Raw genomic sequence first — 26,049 nt, forward strand, 5'->3', positions numbered from 1 at the left:
GACGCTTGGTAGTTCGAGGACAAGTAAATGTTATTATGGAGGTTGGCATTAATGAATAAAGAAATGGGTCTAGTCATGATGGTCCAAGAAGGTGGTCTGAGGAGGGATACTTCCTCGACTGAACAAAGCAGAGGTCAAAAGGTGCGGTCTGCCATCTAAAAGCAATGGTCTAGGAAATTCTATTGATAAAGATATACATTACGAAAGCACAGGACAAAAGAAAGTTATGAAATATCTAAGAGAAAACTGCTACCACCGTATTGAATGCTCTATAGCTAACTTTCTGGCCGCATTAATGAGGAAGTGATACCTGAACAGTAATTTTTCAGCCTTACAGCTACTCCTAAAGACTTCAGGAAGGTGCTTATGGGACAATGATCAACACCAGCAATCTAATTTACACGTGGAGGGTAGAGATGAAAGAATGAAGATAGTATAAAATAGAAAGAAGACCTTGAGGGAAAGAGATCGGAGAATTAAGAGAAAAACACTGTAAGAACAAGAATTAGACTAGTAACCAAATTCAAAAGAGATATTTACAAGAACTGGTCTCTTCGGATTGAGCCAATGACATTTTCTTTGAATTAAATTATTTTATTCTTGCTTCCTTGTCATCTGGGCCAACTATAATTGTTGTTTGACTTATTAGAGCCTAGTTTTCTAATCCGTTCTTTACAAATTCATTGTATTGGGCTCTTTAGGCCTAAATCCTTTAACCCTTTGGGCTGAGGGACCAAATCTTGCCCTTACACTAATAATATAGTTTTTTGTGAATGATATATTTTTCATAATTAGAGTTATATTGTTCTAATCACAGTTAATCGAGCATTTACATTTGGGTTTTTTTAAATTAAAAAAAAAAAAAAACTTATTTTACACTTTAAAAACTTATTTTTATGTATTTTACCAACTTATTTAACAATACACCTAACTTTCAATTTTTTTATTTTTACACACGACATGATAAAATAATAGAAAGGGAGAGAACGTGGAGACAGAGAATGAGGGAGTCAAAGAGTAGAGAGGAGAAGGAGGAAGTGTGAATAAAAATGAATATTAAATAAATACAATCATGCTACGGTAGTTGCTATAAATACAAACTTTTACTTTCACAATTCTTAAAATTTTTTAGCAATACACATAAAGCTCAATTTGAGTGCGTGTTGTTAAAATTGCCATTTGGAGTCTTACACCCCTAATACTAACACTAATGCTCGATTTAACAAACTTTAAAAGTTGTCTCCTTCCTAATATTATTGATATAAATATAATTAACGTTTATATGCGTGCCCATCAAAGCATTAAGAGACAAACTTTTGGTTCTTTGTTTAATACGTATTAGCATGTGACTACGGTGCAGCTGATTCAAAGAACTGCAGGAATTGGCTGTTTATTAGATGAATCTTATAAAAATGGGCTTGATGATTATTGATTAATTTATCAATTTTCCTATCCAATCAAAGAAAATTACATATAAAATAAGTTTTAACTAACCCTTTAGTGTTAGTTATTTAAATATTAATTCTCTTCAATCAACGGGTATGGTGGAACTGATGGATTGGGATCATGTGATCACATGCAACATTTTGTCTTTCTGAATCATTCATATTTTATTTTTCTCTGTTGCTACCCCTTTTCTTTATGGGTTAAGTTTTAAACAACTGCAAAAAGGGTATTTGATAGGGTTCAGATTCTTTGGTGGGTGACATTCTAAATACCTAATTCAATTTGATCAACTGTTAATGCCTTTATCGATTGGTGTTGAGAGATTCCTTCGTATAATATTCATGAAGTATTATTGCTAGCAACAGTTAGAAGCTGCCAAGGGGGACGAAATCAACTCAGCAAGCAAACCAGAAAGCTCAGTTCAATTGGATTTGAGCAGTGGAAAGGTAATGATGCTCCTATATAAAGTATATCACAATTTTAACCTTATGATAGTCATCCAATCAAAAAAAAAAACTTTATTATGGTCAGAATTTGGGAGTCTTTGCGTGGGACGAGAGTCTCATAACTTAACTAATATTATTACTAATTTTTTTTTAAATGTTCCAACAAAAACACCCACGATGTATTCATGATGTTTCCTCTTTTTCAAATAATGAATAAAAGTCAAGTCTTCTCATCCCAAAAAAAAAAAAAAAACCCACAATTCAAATTCATTCTTCTCCAATAATTGAATTATCGCTAAAAAGAAGCTTGTGTCTAGGTGTTTCTAGAAAACTTGATAACTAGTAGTATAAAAAAAAAAAAAAAAAAAATCCAAAAATAACAATATATGGACTAACAATAAATCATTTCAAATGAGATGAAAAACCGAAGGCTAATTTTCAATTCCACGAAGTATATAACTGAGCATATTTTAATTTCTAATCATTTTCAGGACATTTTAAAATTGCCTTTTAATTTGAACATTCCGTGGACCAATCATTTAACATTTATAACATTTTTTTTCCTCTTTATTTCTGACAAGTGAAATAAAAAATATTTTATAATTAGGAAGTAAACTATAGTTAGATAGTAACAAGTTTAAGCCATATATGGGGCATAAAATGGAACACTGTCAATAGGTCAGGGGATTTCAACTCAACATAGGGCCTATTATATATTATGGAATAGATATATCATTTGACTACAACGGCCTAAAATACATTATATGTTTTTTTTTTGGGACTTGTTTAAGTATTTTCTATTTTGGGACAACGACTTCTTTTCTTTTCTTTTTTTTATTTATTTATTTTTTTATTTAATGGAAGAGACCAAACTTAATTTGGTACATAAGACAAAAGGTCAGACTAGAAGACATACAAATTAGCATCTAGAATCTAGATTCTAGAAATCTTTTAGCCTAGAAGGCAAGAAATTACCCAATTTATTACTATATTTATAGGATTTTGACCTTTTTTTTTCCCATCCTTCAAGTTTTTTTCTTTTTTTTTTAGGGAACCCTTCCTTCAAGTAAAGAAAAAAATTTCGAGGAAAAAAAAAAGGATCAGAGATATTATGATATATAAACTGCGGTTTTTATGGTATTCCAGCACTTGACATTTTTATTTTATTTGGTTTCTTAGTTCAAACTTGAAAGAGATATTAGATTAATTATGTCATGCTTTTAAATTTTTTTAGAATATTCATGTAAGTACAAAATAGTGTGATTAATTAAATAATCAAATTTCATATAAGATAATAATGATAAAAAAAGATGTTAATATAATTTTATCTAAGATTGAAATCCGGTGTAATTGCAATATGCAATTGCACCATGTAATTAATCTCATTTTCTTCACAAAAATTTTAATTCTTAACTTTTTATATATTTTTAACTTTTTTTTTTTTTTATTTAGTGTTTGAAATTGAAAGTTGTTTTTTCTAACTCTCAATCTCAACTATTCATTACAATTGCATCAAGTGCATTATTATTAATATAATATTTTTTTTTCCAAAAAATAATAACTTTGTACTGAACCCTCTATGAAGTTTAAAAGTGCTAATATTATGTATATATGAAAATTTCAAATTAAAGAAATGGATGCATATTAAAATAATTTTCTAGGTTCTAGATGGGAGAAAACCAAACACGCTTACGTAATTGCATAGTTGAAAAATAAAGCCACCTTTTTGCTTAGCGAAATTGGACATCAGCGCTGATACTTTTATTTGGTTTATAGTCAAACCCAAAACCAAAACCAAAAGCAACAGGGTGTATTAATTGAATTCATATCTTGGTTTAGTGTCTTCTAGTGGGAGTTTTAAGCCTTCTCGGCGAAGTAGACTGGTAAACCAACATATGGCCCGTGTTCGTGTGTGTATGATTTGGAGCCGCCTTTGGTCATCACATGTCACGTTAACTGTGGTGGCTATTCCTTTAGCAGACATCATCCATGCCGTCTTAGGCCTGCATGAGGGGTCACCTGATCTCTCAAGTCTCAACTACTTTTTTTTTTTTTTTTTTTTGGGAGCAAATAACAAATACCTTTAAATAATAAAACGTTCCATTTGTTTAATTGGTAAAACTTTTTTTTTTGGTTGAATTATAATGATATGTTTGAACTGAGGAGAAAGAAGGGGAAGTGGAATAGTGTAGAGTAGAGTTAGCTTAAAATAGACTAATTTTTGGGCCAAATCTACTCTACTTTATTATACTCCCTCTCCCTCCACCTCAATCTAAACGGGTTATAAATTTAGAGTCGAGGATAAGCTTTTTTTGGTCGAATTATAAATTTAGATTTGAATCTTGTATACACAAGAAAAAATCAATTGATATATTGACTTAATGGTACTAGCAATTATGGAATGGATATTATAGATTTGAATACTATTGTAAATAACAAAAATGTGAAATTTTTAAAAAACTATACACGTAAGCAAATAAACTAATACCTAAATGTTAAAAACAAATACTCCATAATTAATCCACAATCCAAACTCATGCAAGATATCACTCCACCATTCTAAAACCCACCTAATTAATTGTATCACTTAATGCATGCCATCTCCATCTTAGAAGTTCTTTAAATATGAATAAAAGAAATGCAGTCATAAAAGCATAAAAGAGTAATTTCTTTACTCCCTCTCTCTCCTTATTTCTTGCTGAGTGAAAATCGATTTAAATACGTACAATGTGATGTGACAAACAGGACTTTTGCCTTGTTTACAATATATAATGATTTAGTGTTGAGTCATGAGTGATATGGATTGGGTGGAGTTTCGTTTGGTTTTGAGTCTTTTGACTAGGATTGAAAAGCTTTACCAAAAACCTCTTTTTTAACTCAGATTTTGTGCCAAACCTGGTTAGCATAAAAGCTTTACAAATTGGCATGTGTGGCAACGTAACATAAATTCAGAATACAACTTTCTTTCACTTTTGTAATAATATTTAGATTACAAACCAACCCCCAACCCCTCTTTTTTCTTGGTGGATTAGAAAATTATGATTAGTTGTGACTTACTAATTCAATTTGGAGACCACCTGCAAGATTTATTTGTTTGTCACAAGATACAAAATTATCTACCAAAATTAAATACAAAATTTATTTTGGGGAAGGACACGTACAACCAATTATAGAGCAGGTCCTTTCTCAAAAAAAAAAAAAATTATAGACCAGGTCTTTCAATGCAACAAGTCATGTGGCAGTTTCCAAATGAACCCAAAACAATACGGTGGAGACTATATATTTAGCCCATCCCACACGAGCTAGGAGAATTGAATATTTAAGCTGTTCAAGGGGTATTTGGCCTCCTATCAAGAAAGGAAAAAAATAATAATAATAATAATAACAAAAGTCGTATTTGGCCATGTAACCATTAAATTATGTTTCAAAAACAACAACAAATTAAAAGTTAAAAACGAAGGGAAGAGCTTATGTTCAATGTCTAATTGCATTGAACACGTTAGAATACAGACACATGTTCACATCGTAACATGTCAAATAGAACTAGATTTTGAACACAAACCGTGTTCGAATGGGTACATTTCGTCATTATCTCGAAAATGAAACCTTGGCCCCTCCTCTTTGCGTATTAACAAGGAGAAAGGTAAGGAAAGGAGGCCTTGCATTAAAGGTACAATTACAAACGCGTACACAATCCATACGCGGAAATAATAGGGCATAAGAATAGGATTGGGTTTGGCTTTCTAGAAAGCAATAGGGAGGTGGCATATAAAACACATTTTAGTTTTTTTTAATGAAAAAGCATATGTCATACGTAAGTCTTTTTAGCATGGATATGATCAATTGAATATGATACATTATGGACAATCTATTAGATCATACTTCTTTTTCTTCTTTTTTTACCTTTTTTTTAGAATCCTATAAGGTCACTCTTGAGTCTTGAGTCATGCAGGATGTGACCTCTTTAACTCTTTTGCACTGGGATATTGTTCTTCTCTAGTATTCTTTTGATCTTTTCCCCTTTTTATCCATTTTTTTTATCCCTTTTTATCCATTGATTCTGTTATATGGAGTACATAAATATAGCCGAAAGTTGTAAGTGGGGCTAATTTACATCTTAATCCCTTTTAAAAGTTCCCTTTAACAGGTTTAGTTCACATTTAGAGTAGAAACTTGAATTTAAAAATAAATAAAGTAAAACAAGAGATAGAACTACGCGAAGTCTATTAAGTCCTTGGTCAAATTCACCGAGAAAAGGAGTTAATTAGCAAATCACCAAAAAAAAAAAAAAAAAAAATGATTGGGTTGATAAAGAAAAATTAAATTAAGGGAAACAATAATATTTTAAAACACTAAAGTTTAGTGATTTACACACAATATATCTATTGCTAGTCTTAGCAATTTTTATTTTATAACCCAACTTAAATTCATACGAAATATAATCTTAGTCGGATGTTTAACAATAAGAACTAAATTTAATTGATTTTATGCAAGTTAAAACTAGTGTTTTAATTCACAAGGAATTCTAAATGATTTATGGGTTCGAAGTTTACACTAAATCAAAGAATTACATAAAACTAAACACTTTTCTAAAAATAAGTAAATCAATAAAAAAATAAAAAAAAATAAAAAAAACACAAGAACTTAAACATTAGAATCAAAAAAGTATTGTTAAGAATATACCAATAAAAGGCTAGGTTTCACCCATTACCTTGGCAAGGCTTCTAGCAAGTCATTGCACCAAAGTAAACTCTATAAATTGAAAAGAAACATTAAAAAAAAAAAAAAAAAAACTTTTTTTTCCTAAGGTTGTCACCCCTTGAATTTTGACCGAAAAAGCCTTAAAATAGGCCAAAAAAATCCTATTACAAGTAGAATTCCCATTTGGGAAAAAAGAAATCTTGATTTTAAGCTCCATTAACTGATTTTTTTTGGTTAATTAAATCTCAAAATTTGAATTTTTTTTTTTTTTTATATTTAAAATTTCTATCCCTTTGAGTTAACTTTCCAACCCAAATTGAATCAATGCATTCTAATATTGGAGCTAAAAGCTATGCCCAAAATACTAAATCTTGCGCAGGCTGAAAACTTGATCTGAATTGGACTTAGATTTAGTGCATTTTTTTTTCCTGGTTCCGGATGAACTCAAATTTAATTGGGTTGACATTCTTTAACTTCATTATGACCCTCGTAAGAATATAGTTCATTAGTCTTCTTCTTACCCGTATATGCTCATGTCTTTCTTGATATGTCTACCAGAATCAATTTCACTAACCTACAAAAGATAGATTCATGCATTAAAACACATTTTAAGCACAAAATGAAATATTCAACATTATTCCAAAACCAATATAAAATACATAAATTAACACAAAATAAATATAATAATATATTTAATAATAATATAAATATGCAAAATTAAACTATTATCAAGCTTTATGAGCGCTAGCAGACTCTTTACTACACCCCTAGGACTGAAGGAACCTAATTTTGAGAGACTAATATGCAATCTGAGAATGATAGTGTAATGATTGTAAAGGGGCAATGGATGAGTAGATTGTTCCCTTTGAGGCTATCTCCTACTCAATGTTGTTAGTCAAATGATTTAACTATAAGAACTCAAGAATTAATTTTCTTAAGCAGTTTTATAAATTTGATTGATTTTATGCCAGACAAAATTAGTATTTTAACTCGCAAGCAATTCTAAATGATTAAAGGGTTTGAAGTCTACGCTAAATCAAAGAATTATATAGAACAAACGTAAGAACTTAAACATTAGAATCATAAAATTATTGTTAAGAATATACCAATAGAAGGTTAGGTTTCACTGGTTACCTCAACAAGGCTTCTAGCAAGCCATTACACCAAGGTGAACTCTAAAAATTAAAAAGAAACGTCAAGAAAACCTTCTTCTTTTTTCTAAGGCTGCCACCCTTTAAATTTTGACCAAAAAGCCTTAAAATAGGTCAAGAAATCCTATTACAAGTAAAATTCCCGTTTGGAAAAAAAATCTTGATTTTTAAGCTTCACGTAACTGCATTTTTTGGCTAATTAAATGTCAAAATTCAGATTTTTTGTAAACAAAAACTTTATATCCCTTTGAGTTGAATTTCCAACCTAACTTGAATCAATACAATTTGGTATCAGAGTTGAAAGCTATGCCGAAAATTATAAATCTTGTGCAAACAGAAAACCTGATCTGGAGTGGAGATAGATTTAGTGCAAATTTATTTTGATTTTTAGATCCAGATTGACTCAAATTTAATTGGGCTGGCCTTCTTTAACTTCATCATAACGTAAGACTTCTTCTTTACACAAATACGCTCATGTCTTTCTTGATAAGTCTTGATAGAATCAATTTCATTCTCTTACAAAAGACATATTCATGCATTAAAATATATTTTATGCTCAAAATGAATTATTCAAAATTATTCCAAAACCAAATATAAAATGCTTAATTAACACAAAATAAATATGATAATACTTTTTAATAATATATGAATATGCAAAATTAAGTTATTATCAAACTTTATGGGAGATAGTATACTCTTTAGTAGATCACTAGGACTAAAGGGACTTAATTTTGAGAGTTTAATAGGCCAATATGTGAATGACAGTGTAGTGATTGTAAAGGGGCGGTGGATGAGTAGATGGTTAAGGGATTCAGAAGGGTGCATGCTTAGAACAAAAGAAAGTTCCCTTTGAGGCCATCTCCTACTCAATGTTGTTTTGGTGGGGGAGTGCATCCCGAGTTTTCTGCCATATTAGAAATTTGTGTTGGGCTTTATGGAGCCTAGTTGTGTTTGATCCGGTTGATGACCCGACCCGACCTGAATAATATTGTATGGTTTTTTAATGGGAGACCGGGAAAATTTTTTTTGCCCATTTTGTAGCCCATTGTGAATCATATGCGCAGGATGTAGAAAACACAGTTTTGATGATTAGGGTTTGTTTTTGTGAGACTGAAAAAACTGTACTGCCACAACTATTGTACTTTTCCCTGATAATAGTGAAATCTCTGCAACTCCATGGACGTAGGCAAATTGCCGAACCATGTAAATATTATCTTGTGCATGTGATTATTTTTCTTTGGCGTGTATTTTCTCTATTTTTTTGTTTCTCACAGGTTGAGAATTTCGGTTTAATTCCCTACATTTGAGCCTCTCATGGATTTTAAGCTTGAATTATCACTAAAAAGAAGCTTGTGTCTAGGTGTTTCTAGAAAACTTGATAACTAGAAGTATAAAAAAAAAATCCAAAAATAACAATATATGGACTAGCAATAAATCATTTCAAATGAGATGAAAAGTCGACGGCTAATTTTCAATTCCACATAGTGTATAATTGAGCATATTTTGATTTCTGACAATTTTCTGGATATTTTAAAATTGTCTTTTAATTTGAACATTTTGTGGACCAATCATTTGACATTTATAACATTTTTCCCTCTATATTTCTGACAAGTGAAATAAAAAAGATATTATAAATTAGAAAGTAAAATATAGTTGGATAGTGGCAAGTATAAGCCACATATGGGACATAAAATGGAACACTGTTAACAGTTCAGAGGATTTCAACTCAACATAGGGCCTTTTATATATTATGGAATAGAGATATCATTTGACTAGAACGGCCTAGAATACATTATATGTTTTTTTTTGGGGACTTCTTTAAGTACTTTGGGATCGGAGTTATTAAACCCAGATTGAATGTTGACCCGGTGTATGAGCTGGGTCACTGGTTCAACCAGTGGGTCATTAGTCGAATCGTAGGATCAAATAAAAAAATTTAAAAAATTAAATATATATAGAATTAAATTTGAGAAATCATAACCTGAATATGTAAAAAGAAAAAAAAAAAAGGCATATGCCTAAATTAAAGTCTCTATTATAATTAAAAATCAATGTTTTATAAGCAATGGCATTAAAAATTATATAAAATTCACGAGGAAAATAAACGAACATCATAATATTGTAACAAAGTCTTTACCAAATAAAATTTTGTTACATGTTTTAAAATTATGTATATTAAATAAATAAAAAGGAAAATCTCAAACTCTTGTTTAAATTACCATATTATTGTTAGGGTACTTTTTTTTACACCTAACTTTATTTGAGTACCACCTATTTATACCACTATAAGTTATTGGGTTTTCCCAAACATTTTTTGGCTCTATTATTATGTTAATCACAAATATTTCATATCTCATTATCTAAATTGGATCATGATATAAACTATCATAAAAAAGCCCAAAAAACTCCTATTTTATCCAATTTTATTATCATTATTTAGCTCAGTCCAAAACCGGCCCTATAAACCCAATACACACATCTTATTCTATTTAAAGCCCAAAAATACTTATGCTTGGCAATATTTGAAAAGCCCATGACTCAAATCCATGGCGAAACAATTTTATCAATGAAATTCAAATCCATAATTAAAGCCCATGGTTTGAAACCATGGTGATTTTTTGTGATACCAAAGCCCAATTCTCATTGGCAACATTAAAAGTCCAATTCTTATTGGCAATATCAAAAGCCCAACTTATGCTGGCACTATGAATTATCGACTCTCAAAACCCATAGCGGTCATCTTATAAAAGCCCATGGAAAGATATGATTATTAGACCTATGACATTTATTTATTTCATATTATAAACTTATGTTCACTATCCATCTTACATCACAACATTTATAATATTTATTACCAAAACTCATAGTAATTATTCATCCTACATGTCCATTATGATTATCTATAGAGAAACTCATGAAAACATCACATTATTTCATTATAGTGGTTGTTACTATATTTATTTAAAACTCATGGTAAATATTATTCTTAAGAAAAATATTGGAGGTCATTATTTAAAAAAGCCCTAAAAAAATATCATTTACAAAGTAATCCATAGTAAAAATTATGAGAAGTTATTTAAAGTCCATGGGAATTAATACCCAAAATCTATCATAAATATTTATTAAAGCTCATAGATTCATTTTATTTCTACTAACAACTAAAACCCATGAAGAGTAAAAATTTTATGGCAAAGCATGTCTTTAATGCCCATTTTGTAGGCCCAATAATCCTGTGAAGAAGGGAGCAAGCCCAAGCAAAGAAAGGGCCATGTGGCCCAACTAAAGGTGTTGAAATGAAGCAAAGTTCCAGCCCAAAAAGGTCCCAGCAAGAGGCTTGAAAGTGGGCAACCAGCTCTTATTCATTCTTAACTAAAGAAACAACTAGAGCCCCGTACAAGAGGACCAAGCCTTTGAGGATGAATTAGGGGTTGTCCTATCAGTTTTCTGCCACCCTCTACTTGATGTGAACAGTGCCCAAGGGTTGTCATATCAGCTGAAGTCAAAAGGATGAAGGGACTTCATCCTCTTCCTCAAGATGGCACCTCCAGCGGAAGGGGAGCTGAAACCAAATTATCCAAACTTCAACAAATTGATGTTATAAATGTTAAATACATTCAAGACATGATTCATGTGCCAAGCCCATAAATCTTAAAGGGGAAAAGTTGGGAACATGTAGTTTGGAAGGCAAAAAGGGATCTCCAGCGGAACCCTTTGAAATGGGCTTAAACTTTGACACCTGGCTTGGGGTGTTGAGTCTTACTTCCTAGAGTCTAAATCTCAGTTGCAACATTAGGATTCATTCTTGATACTTGCCTTAATCCCATTGGCTGAACACAATTTCAGCAATCTTAGCATTTAATGCAAGATTACCCTAAACACTCTAAAATCCCACCATTACCCAAAGAAGCAAGGCAACCCCAAAAGCAAATCTCCCATTTTTAGGCCAAATCTAGGTTATTAATGCAGCTGTCTGGCTCCCTTGAATCAGGCCTACGTTTTTTGGATTCTTGTTAATCAATGCTTCTCTAAAACTTTATTATAAAAGCAAAAGCATCTCAGCCCACAAGGGGGGACAGACTCCCTCTGAAATTCCTGATCTATTTGCCATTTTTCTGGTGGTTTAGCTCTCTTTAAGCTCACTACTCATCCCCTTCAGCCCATACTCATCTAACCTCAGATATTCTTTTCTCTCCTTTACACAATCATAGCTTATAAATATCTCCCAATTAGTCACAGACAGCTACCCTCTCTGAAACTCTTGTTTTATTTGCCATTTTACCTGTGGTTTAGCTCTCCTTAAGCTCACCACTCATCCCCTTTAGCCCACTACTCACTAAAGCCTTAACCTCAGTGTTAATCTCATCCCACTCACTCAGAACAGCCCACATTACCTCATTCATACCTTATGCACACATACTCATCAAAATCTTAGTTTAATACTTGCTGCATTAAGTTGGGATCTCTCTCTCCTTTCATTTTATCCTATTTTTCCTTTTGTATTTGTAACTATAAAGCCTTTAATCCTTGTTTATTATTATTATGATGAAGGCCATAATGTTTTGGAAATTATGGAAGTTTTCCCTTATGTTGACTTAATAATAACAAGGAAAACATATGATTTTTACCATGTAAACATACTTATTAACCTGAAATTACCCTACTACTGGAGATAATACCGTACCGCTAGAGGACTGATTTGAACTATGATGTTGTAAAAGGATTAATAATATAACAAACTAACAACAGTAACGTGTGTTGAGGACTGTTTTTTCGGCCCACATGGCATTACTTCATTGGCACCCTATGCCACATCAACATATTATTGGATTTTTTGGGTAAATCTATTTAAAACAAAAAAATAAGCTCATATCTCATTCAACTACATGGATTGGGCTCATATGGCCCGCAAGATCCTTACTTCAAGAGGCGAATTCATGGTCCACATTTCCTCTTTATCAATTGGGATCATAACCCTATGACATTATCAACATCAACATATGGATTGGGCTTAAACAATGAATCAAAGGTCATGACTCATATTATCTCTCTTACACTCAAGGCAAGCGGCTTCTTCAACAAGAGCCTATATTTACGCAAAATAACAACAAAACCCGAGGTACGTCATCTCATCTTCGGCTTATGACCCAAGCTCATAAGTCTCTTTGGGGAAACTTTGGGAGCCGTGGTTTGGAGAGCCAAAAGGTATGTTCAGTAAAGCTTCAGTAGTTTAAAGTTGATAAAAGAGACATATTGCTTGGCATATTTTCTCTAACTTCCTGAACTCTGACGAGTCCGTGTATAGCGGGTAACATATGGTAAGCATCTCTTATCACATAGCACTTTAAATGATAAAATTCTTCATTGCTCTTTTCCTAAAACTTAATATTAATAATGTGACAAATACTTAATATCTCCAACTATCTAACTGCTCGGTAACTGTTCATTCAATCCCTAGCTGTTGTTATACAAATTTAGAAACTTCATTATATTATTCTGCATAAATCTCATTACTTCTTTTAGCTAAAATCCAACTCAAACACATGGCCTAATCTGATTGGCTATCTTTTATCTCCAATTATATACAAAATATCCATAATATCTCTAATACCCAACTGTTGTCTGCCATAATCAGACCATATATGTCTCTGCCAGCTGCTAGAGCAGCCAGAGAAGAGCATTAAATACTCTTCTTGCTCACCAAGATTATGTCACGACACAATGAGACCTTGACCAAATCTCTAAAACTTTCTTAGCCTTCAACCAATCCTTCTATTACTTGCTAGAAATGTGTTGTAATGGAACCTTGCACCAAAAACACAAACACCCGAAAAGGGAAGCATTTCCAGCTGAACCCCAGCAGTGCATTCAGCACTTGACACCTGGCTGGAAGTGATATCATCAGCCATTTAATGCTGAAATCCCAGCAACTAGCTGTTACACCCAAAATAGCAAGATATTCTTCAAAGATATCTTACCATTTTCAGCCAAATCCATCCAATGAATGTTGAAATGATCTCTCCAGCAGTCTGAAATTACTCATCTGACCTCATTGGCTTCTGCCTAAAGCAAACAAATTTCTTATGACAGCTGTGGCAGCTGTCCCATGATAGCTGTCACAGCTTTTCCTAACAGCTAGAACAACCTTTTTAGAACAGCTGTGACAGTTGACCCAGCAGCTTGAGCATTATTAATTTTTCCACATTTGGCTAAAACCAAAACCAACTATTGAAACTATCTTTCTATTGCTAAAATACCTTTCTTTTCTATTACTCTTTCCCCAACAGCTCTTAGCCAAAACAACAAGAATACCTTAAACCTAAACATACCTTTTTTGGCCAAATCTTAAGATGGATTCTCTAAAAATTCATTGTTGTTTGGGACAGATTTTGGTTGAGATTCTTTGCTAAAATACCCCCTTAAACTCAGCTCTAAAGGGGACCCCTCATAAACACCTCAAAAGGGGGACACTAATGGAGAACAACTCTCTTATAAACTTCTCTCTCCCTCTAATTATCTTCTGAAGCTCTTAATGAAGTACTGAGCTTCTGAGTTTTTAGTTTTCAAATTAGGAACTAAACTCTTCAGCTCTTAACTCATAAATGCCTTCATAAGCTCTTATACAATCCCAGCAGAAAATCTCAGCAGCTTTGCTAAACACATTACAATACTATTACTCTCATATACTCATTATCTCACTCTCCATATTCTGAAAATACATATATCTTGCTGCCCATATCTCTAAACATCTCTTTCTTCACCTCTCTTACACAATCTCATACACACTTACTACACCATTACATATAACACACCACAACTCTTCTAAGCTCTACCCTCATACTCTCTCACTTTGAAATTCCATTGTATTGCTGCCCATAAACACATCTCAATACTCTTCTACATCTATCTTACTGCTCCTATCTCCAAATACCTAAACATATCTCCATACTCTTCTCTTACAAAATCTTTCATCTTGGAAAGCAATCTCTACAACTTCTCTAGCAATTATAGTCTCATATTTTTACTATCTTTAACCTCCATATCTCTCATACTTCCATATATCATACAAACTACAAATACTACATCCCACAAAACATTTATATCTTTTACCATCTCTATACTTCTCAAAAGATACCAAACACTCATACTAAAAGCCCTTCTCCTAAAAGGAACCAAGATCTCATATCAAAGTCTTTCTCTTAGAAGGCACAATTACTTCTTAAATAAAGCTCTTCTCTTAGAAGGCACATATACTTCATACAAAATCCCTTCTCATGGAAGGCAACACTATTCACAACTTCACAACAACTAAAAGAGCATTGTTAAAGGGGGAAACTCATTTAAGTGCATGATAAGAGGAGTAAGCTTAACCAGCCCCTACACACAGCTGGGCATACTCTCTCTCCCTCCAGTTGTACCCATTTTTCCTCTTCAATCTTGAAGTCATCATGGCAAATTGCCTCTCTATCGTTGGTGGCATTCTGCTAGAATCCTATCAGCTCACTGATGCTACACAGTTGGGCTACAAACCATCAGAGATAAGTGACCTTGCTTCCTTATCTTTAAATTTACATCATTGAGTATATGATTGCTTCACATTTAAATACATATTAATTTATTCCAACTACTATTACAACTATTAACCAAGGCTTAAACTCATTTAAATACATGATAAGAAGGGCAAGCTTACTAGCCTCTACCGCTGGCATTTTGCTGGAATTCTATCAGCTCACTGATGCTACACAGCTGGAACTATAAACCATATAAAGATAAGTGATTTTGTTTCCATATCTTTAAATTTACATCATTGAGTACATGATTAATTTACCTCTAAATAAATGCTACTTTATTTAAACTACTAATCAAAGTTATCATATCAAACACATACTACATATTTACTCAACCATTGCGATTCTCAGACTTTGGCTTTAATGATTTTATAGGCTTAAAAAATATGCTGGTAGCCATTGGACCACGTGGCCCAATGTTGAGTTCCGGATGCAACTCCCCCAAAAGAACCCGGGCCTAGTAAAGTCATCCTTCCAACGGACCACATGTGGCTAGGTAACCGAAAAGGCCCCCGAACAACATGTTTATTGTACTTTATTGTCGTTTTCTTGTTAGGGTGCAACCTCCATCTCTTGATTGAGCGGGTTTACACAACATTGAAAGCCTTTGGGCTTTATTTCAAGGGCCCATTGTTGAGTTTCGGCTTGACTACCCCATATTTTATTTGAGAACATAAAAAATTTCCCCCTCAACACCTAGAAAACAAGAACACAGAACATAGCAGAAACTTAAACTAACAAACCTAGCATGCAAGAAATAATAAAGTGAGGAAAACCGAGACTAAACAAGCATATTATAAAATGAATAAGCAAGAAAAACAAAGGAAACAGAAAGGTTAAAACAAGAAATAGCAAGAAAATAAAAAAAACAAAGTTTAGAACTTATTTCTCAAAAATAAAAACTCTTTAGCTTGATTTTGACCGTTTCCCTCGGTCAAATCTATTCACAACCAAATAAAATTGATTAATAAACTTTAAAACTCAAAAATCAAGACCAAAAAAGATCCCAATAAAAAAAAAAAATTGACTTAAGGGTATTTTGTGAAAAACTCCCTCTTTAATTCATTATTTCTAATAAATCTTAGGTTTTCCCTTAGGATTTTCTGTGTATCTTTGAAATATACTATGGAAGACTTTATATGGTTGAAAAACTTTCTCTTTGATTTACTATTTCTAATAAATCTTAGGTCTTCCTTTAGGATTTTTTGTGTGCCTTTGAAATATACCATGTAAGGCTTTATATAGTTTAAAAATGGAGGTTTGGAACGGCTTCCAGATGATGTGGAATTCATTTCAAACCTTAACTTTAATGTAAAAAAACTTGTCTTTCATAGCTTCTAGAACCCTATTTGTGTACGCAGGCCCGTGTATGCATACGCAGGCCTGTGTATGCGTATGCATGATAGATGTATGCTAGATTTGATGTGAATTAGCATGATAGATGTATGTTAGGACGTGGAATGAAATGCCATGTTGTATATTTAGATATATGTCAGTGTGTGTGTGAGTATAGAATGGAATGTTGAATGTGTCTTTATTGAGATTAAGACGTATGACACAATGAATACTTATTCATTCCATTCTCATATAATACTTTCGATACATTTCTCCATGTTGCCTACTACATTCTTAAAATATGATTCATATATTATTCGATTTTTGTAAATCATTTAAGTAAGATATAAAAAATAACTGCTATTCATTATCATAGATCATCAAGTTTACAACTTCTTTATTATTTTCTCTCAGTTTACTAAACTTCCATTTTATGTGTTGTGTTTTATACATACTTAGCCAAAGGTCTTTAAATTCTAAAACATCTGTCTAATATCCAAATATGCATTGGTTCTATCTACTCTCATTCACTAAAACTAATATTGTCAATAAAGAGTATTCACTTATGACATCATCTTTCATTGCTCTAATAAGTTCATTAATAACCAGTGTGATGTGATATGAACCTAAAGCAAAATTTAAAATGCAAAATATAGGAAACTCACTAGTGATATCTCTAGAGGTGTTCACGAGTCAATTCGAGTTGGTTTTGGACTCAACCAGGACTAGACTTGATCACATTGAGGTGATAAAAGACAATACCTATTGTCAACTAAAGAGAAGCAATGGTTCAACCATTTAGTTGTCCATAGGTGGTTGTTGGATTTAGTCAAAACTTAATAGAAATGGCAATGAAGAATGTTTTTGACATATTTTGTTGGAGATAGAGAAATTTTCACTAGATCCAACCGAATATCGCAAATTTAACCGATATAATTAGATAAGTTGTTCTTTCTGTAGAATATGGCTTAAAGGAGTTTGACACCTTGTTATATTTGGATAAGAAAGGAATTTTATTCCTTTTGGGTTACTGTTGTTTGAAGTTATCAAGTTCTATTAGAAGTCTTGTCTACCATTTAATTTTGAGTTCTATTTGAATAGGAGTGATTCTCCTTTTGTGTGTGGAAAAGAATCCTAGTCCTTCTTGATTTTGGATATGCTAGCAAACTTAATTCTCCTATTTAAGTGCTATTGTAGCAAATAGAGAGTGTGCGAGATAAAGAGGCTCTCTCTTGTTTGGTTCTTTGATATTTGTGGGTTGCAATTTGAAATAGCGAGAGAGGTTTGTTACCGCTTGGTTTTGGTTTTGCGGTTTGGTGATTTGTTCTATTTTGATGTGTTGCAACTTTTGGATTTGATTTGTGGGAAGATAGAATCTTGACATTCTTTGTAGCTTCATATTATATTGGTTGCTGTATTTAGTTAGTTTAATTTTTATTGGTTTTTTAAGGTCAATCTTTGTTTTCCTTTTAAATATATCAGTGAACATGTTGGGAATGAGTTGCGGCTTGGGGGTATATGTGATGAGGACTAAATTAATGACGTTTCCATGTGGATTTGCAATAAATTTAGATTATCGTTACTTCTTTGACATCCTAATCTTTCTAATAATGACAAAAATGCTGGCAAGTGGCAATGCAACTATTGCTCAACTCAAAATCCAATAGAATGGTAGTTTTTTGCATTGTCAAAGTCTTTTTTGTAGATGGAATTGTAGTTTTATTTATACCATTTGGGAACTCTCTTGACACCATTATTCATATGGGAAGAATACCTTAATAACTTCTTCATTCATTCGGGTGCTTGCAATTTTTTTTCCATATTTCTAGCTGAACTCGATTAAGCAGGGGTTACATATGATTCTTTGTTTATTGTTTATTTATTTATTTATTGTGTGGTTGTAATAAGCTTAATATAATTATTGCATTGAAGTGTTTTTTCTTTTTTATTCTTTCTTATGTTGTTTTTTATCTCCAAAAAGAATGTACTACTATATTTTTTTGATAATCAATGTACTGCTATATATGTAGTATGTTAGTTGGATAAGTTAAATATTATGTTATGCTTGGTTAAATGTGGTTTCTTTTTTGGGGCCTTAATTTTTATAATTTTTAGTTGTAACTTCCTGAGGGCACAAGTTTCTTAGGGATTTTGTGCACAATAAATCTCTCTATTTCTCTTAAATTTGCTTATTTTTATAGAGTTTACACAAAAAGTTTTTTTTTTTTTTTTTTTTTTTAATGTGAATAATTTTGATTTTGTTAATTTTTTAAATTTTAAACAAGTTATCGGGGTTTTAGAACATGCATTTTGCAGTTAAATTTGTGTGCCAAATTTGGTGAATTTTGGGGAATGTAATTGTGTGAAAATTTTAGAAACTTTTACTGTCTAAAGAGCCATGAGCAACATAAGTCCAACACAAAGGCCATGAACATCTAGGTAGTCTCTTGGCATGTTTTTGTTTCAATTCTTTTCCTTCCCCTGATATAATTTTGTTGTTTGATTTGCTATTAATTTTATGTATAGTTTTCAATGCAACTGACATCAATTCAATACATAAACATGATGGTGAAAATGAGAGTTCTTGATGCTCTTTTTTAAAGTTCTCTTTGATTTATTAATTTGTGTTGCTTAGTGTTTCAATTTTAAGGACTCAGTGACAAACTGATGCTGTATTTGTACTACTGTTTTACTTATGGGGAAAATTTGATGATTTTTCTATGTTTCTATTTTGCAGTTCGTATTGTTCAGCTAGATGAGAATGGTGATGTGGTGGATTTAGACAAAGATAATGAGCTACTGTCTTCGATCTCAAGGTTTTTGTTTATCCTTTATATTAAGCTGTAAATGCATAATAGTTTCTTTGAAATTTTATATAGATTCTATTTATAGCCATAGGGTCAGCATAATATATTCAAATAAACTCCTATTAATTTTATTTTCCCTAAGTTGTTGAATCAAACATGCATCCAAATTTTGTTTTAAATGGAAATAATGCAATTGAAGATTATTTACCTTTTTTTTTGCTAGACTAGAAATGAATGTTTACATTGAATTGTGTACTTGATGGTGCACTCTCCCACATAGATAGGTTGGAAGAAAACCATAAATTGGAGTTCTATGGAGTTCTTGAAAACTTGCCTCAATTTACGATTAGGAGTTCTACGATGATTGTATGTAACTCATTATAGAACATGGTGGAAAAATTGGATCTAAAAGAAAGAGGAAACATTTTGGTCAAGATCAAGTGTCACAAATGTCTAAAAGGCTATTATTAGCACATGTTGACAAGTTTGGGGTAAATTTATATTGTAAACACATAAAAATTGGCAAATGTTGTATGCATTTGCAAAATTTGTACAATTTTTTTTTTTTTTGCAAATGTATATAATATTTGCCACTTTTTGTATGTATACAATGGAAGCTTACATTACAAGTAGAAAGTAAACATATAAAGATCCTTAAAAAAAAAAAAAGCTCAAACCAAGTTGGTGAACTTGAAGGAAAAAAAAAAAAAGAAAGGAAAAAGGCAACTCACTAAACCAAAATTACTGTTCATGAGCCTATTGACTATTTTTATATATAGACTAGCCATTATGTAATTGTAGAGTAAATGTTTAAGCTATTTTCTCAATTTAGGCTCAACAATACTGAAAATGTTATAGTCTTAAAATTATGCTTTTTTAAAATAGGGAATTGGTTTAGACTTCCTTCTGAAGTATTGCAAGTTCTTTAATATAAATTATAGGGAATTGGTTTAGACTCCCTTCTAAAGTATTGCAAGTTCTTTTGAAATATACTTTTACTATCAACAATTTAGTTTCATTTTAATGATTGTCTCTAACTTTACCAAGAGTTTCAATTCACTATTCAAAAATAAATATTTTGTTCAGATTTTTATTATTCAATCAAATTCTCTAATGCCTCATTGTACGTAATGTAAACTGGATAGTGACAGTAAGAATCCTAAAATCATGAAAATGTTGTTGTTTGTTGTAATCGCTTTGAATACTTGGGACAGATTCTGATGGGTGCTTACTAATTAGGAATCTCATGATCTCTTGGTCATTGTTTGCAACTTGGTCCAAGGGATTCTATTTTTTAGTGCTTTATAAAAAGGATTTGGGCCAGTTATATTTTCCTCGTTTTGATTAATGGTGAGCATCATGTATCTTGAACAAGAGTGTCATATTGTTTCAGACTTTTATTAAAATTTGTGAATAGATGTTATTACATTACTTTTCAATTTTTTTGCTATACACTAACATTGATTTGATTCTATTTTAGTAGTTTGTCTTGCTAGATAGTAGACACAGCCGATTACTTGATTTTGTTCTTTCCTATGTTATATAAAAGAATTTTGTTTGTTAATTTGCATTGTATGTATGGTGCAGTAAACAACATTCATTCCTAAATAGGTGGTCACCTTGTGTGATATGGTAATGTCAACTTATGAAGGTTTTATGACTTAAGACAATGGATACTTGAGAGTCTAAACCTTTGGTAGAGTAAGAAGTATGGACCAGAAACAAAATTAGAAGTATGAGGAGTGAAGAGAAAGATCAATTTTTATGACATAATAATATTTTTTCATTATTTGATGACATATAATATATGTGTCTTCTTCAATTGGAATTTATTGTAGATGTAGGATTTATATTATGGGTGAAAGCTATGGTAGGTTCTACACTTGATCTTATATCACTATTCGCAAAGGTCTACGGGGCGACTTGGCGGTTCTCATGTGTAGAAACACCAATTACAAGGTAAATTTTTTACTTTTAATAAGATGTCTGGTTCCTTAGATTTATTTATTTATTTGAGGAGAAAAGTAAATTATGAAGAAGCCCTTGTGAATGATGTCTATTTAACTATGTATGTGTGTAATATTAAACAAGCCGAGTTCTACATATTAATGATTAAAAGAATTTATAGTGGATTACTTAATTTGTAGATATAAGGGATGGACAAAATATTTTTTAGTAGGTTAATTTTCAGAAAAAAAAAAAAAAAAAGCTTGGGCCCCTCCAGAATTGTAAAGCATTAACCCAGCCGGCCAGCCCACATGTAAAACTAAAAAAAAAAAAAGAAAGTAAGTCCAAAAATCTAAACCCAGCAGTCCGAAGACTCTAGTCTCCAAACGAAAAACAAAAGAAAAAAAGAAAACAAAACCTACGAGGCAAGACAGAGAGAGTGAGAGGCGAGAGAGACTAAGAGAGACTTTGCCGCTGCCTAGGCCGTGACGCCGCCACCACGCGAGAGCCATCTCGCAGACCCACACGACACCCACCACGCGACACCCATCTAGCTATGATGTTGTTGCTGGCTTTGATCTACTCTGGCCTTCACACTTCACACTAAAGTATTTAATCTATCCTTCAAAATCTCAGAATTTGTGCTTGTGGTGTTTGTGTTTTTACTGATGAGTGATTCTGTGCTTGTGCTATTTTTTTTTTTTTTTTTTTTTGGCTTTTTGGCTTTGTGACTTTGTGTTTGTGTCTCTGTGAATTGTGACTCTGTGTTTGTGACTATCTCTCTTATAATTATATAGATAAGAGAGAGAGAGTAGAGTCTCTAGAGATTAGAGAAAATATCAGTGTTTGACTATTTGTTGTGTGGTAGTTGGGCAATAAAATAGGGACAAGTCATAGCAATAGGAAAAGTGATTCAACTTTTAAGGAATAAAAATGGTAAAGTGTTTGTTGGTAGTGCATAATAAGTTCATAATATGGTAGTGGGACTGGGTGAGTGACAAAAAAAAAAGAAAAAAAGATAAAGGCAAAGATACAAAGACAAAAGACAAAGATAAATCATATAATATAATAAATTGTCACACAAATTTATTAAAATAACAGTGATTCACTTTTACCTATTGTTAACTCATAATACTATAACTAGTAATTTGAAATTAGATAAAATTATAAATTGATAGTTTGTTAATACTATATGGATGTGTATTTGAATTTTTATTTTCTTATCTCCGCCCCTTATCTTGAATTCCTGGTAGGGATGGCAATTTCTACCTGACCTGCAGGTATCTGGCCCGACCTGACCTTAATGGGTCGAATTTGACCCCTTTTGATAAAGAATAGGGTCGAGTTTGGGTTTTTTAAAAAAAACCCGAAGTGGGTCCGGGTTTTGAGAAAAACCCGGCCCGAACCTGGATCTGACCCGACCCGCTTATATAGAAAATTACCAAAAAAAACCACACACACACACATATATATAAACTAATAAAACCCTACCTCTCATTTCACTCAAGCACTCAGTCGCCCCATCCCTACTAGGGGTGTGCAAAAAACCGACGAACCGAACAAATCGACCGAAACTGATCGAGCCGTTGCCAAATTTTCGGTTTGGATTCGGTTTAGTTCGGTTTCAGTTTCATTTTTTAAAAATTGAAATTTTCGGTTTCGGTTTCGGTGCTGGATTTTTTCACACCAAAACCGAACGAACCGATCGAATATATATATATATATATATATATTCATGTAACACTAGTACATAACTGATCAGTGTTTTAGTGGTATGCGCCGTGTGTGTCTTTTTTGCTATTTAATTTTTTAAAACCCTAGAGCATGAGATAAATACGGAAATACCCCTATTTTATCCCTCCCTTTTCTTTTCTTTTCTTTTCTTCAGGCGCCTCCTTCCCCAACTTTTTCTCTCAATTTTTTCTGTCTCTTTCTTCAAGCTGTGAAAATCTTACACATTTGTACATTACAGAATGCCAAACCAACGAACATTGGTCAGTCTTTCCTTCCATTCCTCACATCCCATTTTCCCACAAAATTTCTTTGCAGTTTCTTGCCTTTGAGTTTTTGTTTTTTTTTCGCCGGAAAGTTTTAAGCTTCAGAAGAATTTTCATTTTCCCAGATAAGTTTCCTCTCCATATTCTCTGATTCTTTCTGAACAGATAAGAACATCAAGAATTTCTGTTTTGGAAAAAAGGGTATCTGTTAGCAGTGTTGAAGTGGTGTTTTTTTTTTTAAAATTTTTTTTTTTAATCTTTATTTGAATTGGGGTTTGTTAATTCTTGGATAAGTAGTAGCAAATACTGATTTGGAGTGGAATGCTGGTTTTGCTTGTGTTTTGAGCTTATGGTGTGGTTTTGAAAATCTCAATAACCCTCTCTTTGGAAAACTGAAAACCGACCGAAACCGACTGAAACCGAAATACACCGAAACCGATTGATTTCCAGCCATTTCGGTCGGTTTCGGTTGAGAATTTCACAAACCAAAATATTCGGTTTCGGTTGGCCATACCCATACAAACCGACCGAAACCGAACCGAGCACACCCCTAATCCCTACCCTCTCATTTCCCTCATTCTCCTCACCCTCAGTCACCCTCAAGCTCTATCACCGCCAGCCATCCCTCGATCTTACCGCCGGCCCTCAAGCGCTATCACCGCTGGTCTCAAGCTCTGTCACCGCCGGCCATCATTCGATCTCACCGCCAGCCTCAAGCAGTCAAGATCTCACCGCCGACCCTCAAGCGCTGTCACCGCCGACCCTGAAGTTCATCACAGTTTCGTTTCTCACAGCCATTGCTTCATTTCAATCTTTTCCAGTTAAAAACTAAGGGATTAGGTCACCAATCATATTGTTTTAGTCCAAATTTTTTATTTTGTCTTTCTAATATCTTTGGGTTTGTTTTAGGGCTAGTTCATTGCAGTTGATTTGTTGCTGAACGGTGATTGGGCCCCAAAAAAAAAAGACTTTGTTGGACGGGCCATGGGACCCGCGGAGCGGAGCCCGGCGGGGTGGGTCTGGGCCTAGGAAAAAACCCGTTTAATAAATGGGCCGGGTTTGGCCACAGGTTCAGGCCCGCGGGTTGGATCCGGTATGAAAAACCCGCCCCAAACCTGACCCGTTGCCATTCCTAATTCCTGGGTCCATCCCTAGACTATCTTCATAAGTTATCAAATAATATTTATAATTTATTGATAATATAGATAACCCATTTTGTTGTTGAGCTATATAACCTGTAAAAAATTATATAAATGAAACTAATTTTTATCTAATCTACTCAAATGGTGTAATTTTAACTATAATGTAGTTATGTGTCATAAGCATAGATGTGTGAAGAACTAACAAATTTTAAGTCATGGTCTTTATTTACTATATAAAGAAGAAGAATAAATTAATCAAGTAACCCTTGAATGAGCTTAAGATATCGGCTGTGTGATTGTTTTGTTTTTGTTATCCTTGAAAGTTGAATCATTCTTTTTGAGGCTGAGGATGTCTTAGAATCATGTTTTAAATGATTTATCCTATTCTGAAGTTTAACTAACTTGGTTGTAACACTTTTAAACTAAACAGGTTGGAGCTCCTGCTCGTGTTGGGTTGGTAGCACCAATTGATGTTGTGTTGTCCCTCTGGGCAACACAGGTCTGGATCCATCACTGACCTCTTTTTCCAGGTTTGTAATCTTGTCTTAAAAATCATTTGGTTTTCTATTTGTATGAAGCATTTGTCCTTATGCCATTATCTTCAGGTTCTCAATATTCCCACCAAAATCAATAAAGGAACTGTTGAAATCATCACCCCCTTAACTGTCGCTTATTCTCTCATATCCAAACCTAGCTGCTGCACCACATATGTTCACCAATGCCTACAAGAATGTTCTTGCAGTTGGTGTTGCTACTGAGTATTCTTTCCCTCAGGTAGAGAAAGTTAAGGAGTATTTAAAGGTATCTGATTCCTCACTAGGCCACCTCTTTTTCACATATAGCCAAGTCCCACCCTTTGTTCAATGGATTAATTGTTTTGAGTATAAATGCAGGATCCTAGAATTTTTGCTGTTGCTGCTGCCCCTGTTGCAGCAGCTGCTTCCAGTGGTGCCCCTACTGTTGCTGCTGTGAAGGAGGAAGAGCCTGCTAAAGAGTCGGATGATGACATGGGTTAGTGGTGTTTATTTCTTGATGTTTTACTGTAGAAATGATTTATTTTTTGGAGAATCTTTAAGTTTAATATGCCATTTTACTCAGACTTGCAAAATACTTCCTCCAGCTGAGAGAATTATTAATTTGGATGTCGTTTTGCAGTTTGTTTTTTCATGGATGTGTTTAGTTGGATTTATTTTAGAGTGTTTCCAAGGTGCCCAAATGGAAGAAGGACCTCTAAAATAGGAGTGTAGTGTTTAACTGTTTTTTACTCACACATTATTTTACACAACCCAAGATCTGAAATATAATAATATTATATCCATGTCTTGTAGTAAATACTAAAAAATAATAACAAAAAAGTAGTTCTCCTCACGAGAAATTATTATTTACACTGGGAAGACTGCTAATATGGTCCTCCCTGATCAATGAAATAATGTCATCTATGTAAATGTATGTGTGAGCTTCTTAATTAGCACAAGGAATTAAAAATAAATTTACAAGATAATGTCACATTTG

The 26,049-nt window shown here is 32.8% G+C and overlaps 1 long non-coding RNA gene across 1 annotated transcript; it reads left to right on the forward strand.

Moving 5' to 3' along the window:
- Positions 1-21,741: 21,741 nt before the first annotated feature.
- On the forward strand, positions 21,742-25,683 carry LOC126697716 (uncharacterized). Its single transcript, XR_007646244.1, has 4 exons — positions 21,742-22,006; positions 24,968-25,067; positions 25,143-25,338; positions 25,431-25,683. It is a non-coding gene; the product is annotated as an uncharacterized LOC126697716 (long non-coding RNA).
- The last annotated feature ends 366 nt before the right edge of the window (positions 25,684-26,049 follow it).

Source organism: Quercus robur, chromosome 8 (genome assembly GCF_932294415.1).
Source record: "Quercus robur chromosome 8, dhQueRobu3.1, whole genome shotgun sequence".
Classification (NCBI taxonomy): Eukaryota; Viridiplantae; Streptophyta; class Magnoliopsida; order Fagales; family Fagaceae; genus Quercus; species Quercus robur.